The sequence below is a fragment of the Rhipicephalus microplus genome, unplaced genomic scaffold (assembly GCF_043290135.1).
Source record: "Rhipicephalus microplus isolate Deutch F79 unplaced genomic scaffold, USDA_Rmic scaffold_833, whole genome shotgun sequence".
NCBI classification, from domain to species: Eukaryota; Metazoa; Arthropoda; class Arachnida; order Ixodida; family Ixodidae; genus Rhipicephalus; species Rhipicephalus microplus.
In genome coordinates this window covers 6,091-10,000 of record NW_027465387.1, presented here as the reverse complement: position 1 = coordinate 10,000, position 3,910 = coordinate 6,091, and positions in this window count along the sequence as shown.

The window sequence follows — 3,910 nt, the reverse complement described above, 5'->3', positions numbered from 1 at the left end:
CAGTTCGGACTTAGCACTTTTCGGCTGTGCCTGGCTGGCGGCCCACTCACTCAATCGCCATGTCTGTTTGCCACAGTTTTCCCGGTGGTGCCGCACCCGGGCTCGCCCCGGCTGACGCAGTTTTCGCGCCGCCCCGGCTGACGCGGTTTCGTGCCGCCCCGGCAGACGCGGTTTTCGCGCCGCCCCGGCTGACGCGGTTTCGTGCCGCCCCGGCAGACGCAGTTCGGACTTAGCACTTTTCGGCTGTGCCTGGCTGGCGGCCCACTCACTCGATCGCCATGTCTGTTTGCCACAGTTTTCCCGGTGGTGCCGCACCCGGGCTCGCCCCGGCAGACGCGTTTTTTTTTTTCTTTCGCCCCGGCTGACGCAGTTTTCGCGCCGCCCCGGCTGACGCGGTTTCGTGCCGCCCCGGCAGACGCGGTTTTTTGCGCCGCCCCGGCTGACGCGGTTTTTGCCGCCCCGGCTGACGCAGTTCGGACTTAGCACTTTTCGGCTGTGCCTGGCTGGCGGCCCACTCACTCGATCGCCATGTCTGTTTGCCACAGTTTTCCCGGTGGTGCCGCACCCGGGCTCGCCCCGGCTGACGCAGTTTTCGCGCCGCCCCGGCTGACGCGGTTTCGTGCCGCCCCGGCAGACGCGGTTTTCGCGCCGCCCCGGCTGACGCGGTTTCGTGCCGCCCCGGCAGACGCAGTTCGGACTTAGCACTTTTCGGCTGTGCCTGGCTGGCGGCCCACTCACTCGATCGCCATGTCTGTTTGCCACAGTTTTCCCGGTGGTGCCGCACCCGGGCTCGCCCCGGCTGACGCAGTTTTCGCGCCGCCCCGGCTGACGCGGTTTCGTGCCGCCCCGGCAGACGCGGTTTTCGCGCCGCCCCGGCTGACGCGGTTTCGTGCCGCCCCGGCAGACGCAGTTCGGACTTAGCACTTTTCGGCTGTGCCTGGCTGGCGGCCCACTCACTCGATCGCCATGTCTGTTTGCCACAGTTTTCCCGGTGGTGCCGCACCCGGGCTCGCCCCGGCAGACGCGTTTTTTTTTTTCTTTCGCCCCGGCTGACGCAGTTTTCGCGCCGCCCCGGCTGACGCGGTTTCGTGCCGCCCCGGCAGACGCGGTTTTTTTGCACCGCCCCGGCTGACGCGGTTTTTGCCGCCCCGGCTGACGCAGTTCGGACTTGGCACTTTTTGGCTGAGCCTGGCTGGTGGCCCACTCACTCGATCGCCATGTCTGTTAGCCACAGTTTTCCCGGTGGTGCCGCACCCGGGCTCGCCCCGGCTGACGCAGTTTTCGCGCCGCCCCGGCAGACGCGGTTTTCGCGCCGCCCCGGCTGACGCGGTTTTTGCCGCCCCGGCTGACGCAGTTCGGACTTGGCACTTTTTGGGCTGAGCCTGGCTGGCGGCCCACTCACTCGATCGCCATGTCTGTTTGCCACAGTCTTCCCGGTGGTGCCGCACCCGGGCTCGCCCCGGCAGACGCGTTTTTTTTTTCTTTCGCCCGCGCAGACGTGGTTCCCCCCCCCCCTTTTCGCTCGCCCCGGCTGACGAGGTTTTCGCGCCGCCCCGGCTGACGCAGTTTTCGCGCCGCCCCGGCTGACGCGGTTTCGTGCCGCCCCGGCTGACGCGGTTTTCGCGCCGCCCCGGCTGACGCGGTTTTTGCGTCGCCCCGGCTGACACGGTTCGGACTTTGCACTTTTCGGCTGTGCCTGGCTGGCGGCCCACTCACTCGATCGCCATGTCTGTTTGCCACAGTTTTCCCGGTGGTGCCGCACCCGGGCTCGCCCCGGCTGACGCAGTTTTCGCGCCGCCCCGGCTGACGCGGTTTCGTGCCGCCCCGGCAGACGCGGTTTTCGCGCCGCCCCGGCTGACGCGGTTTCGTGCCGCCCCGGCAGACGCAGTTCGGACTTAGCACTTTTCGGCTGTGCCTGGCTGGCGGCCCACTCACTCGATCGCCATGTCTGTTTGCCACAGTTTTCCCGGTGGTGCCGCACCCGGGCTCGCCCCGGCTGACGCAGTTTTCGCGCCGCCCCGGCTGACGCGGTTTCGTGCCGCCCCGGCAGACGCGGTTTTCGCGCCGCCCCGGCTGACGCGGTTTCGTGCCGCCCCGGCAGACGCAGTTCGGACTTAGCACTTTTCGGCTGTGCCTGGCTGGCGGCCCACTCACTCGATCGCCATGTCTGTTTGCCACAGTTTTCCCGGTGGTGCCGCACCCGGGCTCGCCCCGGCAGACGCGTTTTTTTTTTTTTCTTTCGCCCCGGCTGACGCAGTTTTCGCGCCGCCCCGGCTGACGCGGTTTCGTGCCGCCCCGGCAGACGCGGTTTTTTGCGCCGCCCCGGCTGACGCGGTTTTTGCCGCCCCGGCTGACGCAGTTCGGACTTAGCACTTTTCGGCTGTGCCTGGCTGGCGGCCCACTCACTCGATCGCCATGTCTGTTTGCCACAGTTTTCCCGGTGGTGCCGCACCCGGGCTCGCCCCGGCTGACGCAGTTTTCGCGCCGCCCCGGCTGACGCGGTTTCGTGCCGCCCCGGCAGACGCGGTTTTCGCGCCGCCCCGGCTGACGCGGTTTCGTGCCGCCCCGGCAGACGCAGTTCGGACTTAGCACTTTTCGGCTGTGCCTGGCTGGCGGCCCACTCACTCGATCGCCATGTCTGTTTGCCACAGTTTTCCCGGTGGTGCCGCACCCGGGCTCGCCCCGGCTGACGCAGTTTTCGCGCCGCCCCGGCTGACGCGGTTTCGTGCCGCCCCGGCAGACGCGGTTTTCGCGCCGCCCCGGCTGACGCGGTTTCGTGCCGCCCCGGCAGACGCAGTTCGGACTTAGCACTTTTCGGCTGTGCCTGGCTGGCGGCCCACTCACTCGATCGCCATGTCTGTTTGCCACAGTTTTCCCGGTGGTGCCGCACCCGGGCTCGCCCCGGCAGACGCAGTTTTCGCGCCGCCCCGGCAGACGCGGTTTTCGCGCCGCCCCGGCTGACGCGGTTTTTGCCGCCCCGGCTGACGCAGTTCGGACTTGGCACTTTTTGGGCTGAGCCTGGCTGGCGGCCCACTCACTCGATCGCCATGTCTGTTTGCCACAGTCTTCCCGGTGGTGCCGCACCCGGGCTCGCCCCGGCAGACGCGTTTTTTTTTCTTTCGCCCCGGCAGACGTGGTTCCCCCCCCCCCCCTTTTCGCTCGCCCCGGCTGACGAGGTTTTCGCGCCGCCCCGGCTGACGCAGTTTTCGCGCCGCCCCGGCTGACGCGGTTTCGTGCCGCCCCGGCTGACGCGGTTTTCGCGCCGCCCCGGCTGACGCGGTTTTTGCGTCGCCCCGGCTGACACGGTTCGGACTTTGCACTTTTCGGCTGTGCCTGGCTGGCGGCCCACTCACTCGATCGCCATGTCTGTTTGCCACAGTTTTCCCGGTGGTGCCGCACCCGGGCTTGCCCCGGCAGACGCGTTTTTTTTTTTCTTTTCGCCCCGGCTGACGCAGTTTTCGCCCCGCCCCGGCTGACGCGGTTTCGTGCCGCCCCGGCAGACGCGGTTTTTTGCGCCGCCCCGGCTGACGCGGTTTTTGCCGCCCCGGCTGACGCAGTTCGGACTTTGCACTTTTTGGCTGAGCCTGGCTGGCGGCCCACTCACTTCGATCGCCATGTCTGTTTGCCACAGTTTTCCCGGTGGTGCCGCACCCGGGCTCGCCCCGGCAGACGCGTTTTTTTTTTTCCTTCGCCCCGGCAGACGTGGTTCCCCCCCCCCCCCTCCGTCTTTCTTTTTGTTTTTTTTTTCGCCGCGGCTGAAGTGGATTTTTCGGTGCCTCGACGCCCCGGTAGTCGCGGTTTTTCCGTTTCCGCACGGCCCCGGCTGACGCTGCTCGGTCACAGTCGCCTTTTGTGAGGATTGCAGACTTCTTGAGCGCGGGTGTTTTTTTTTTGTTGTTGTTGTTGTTTT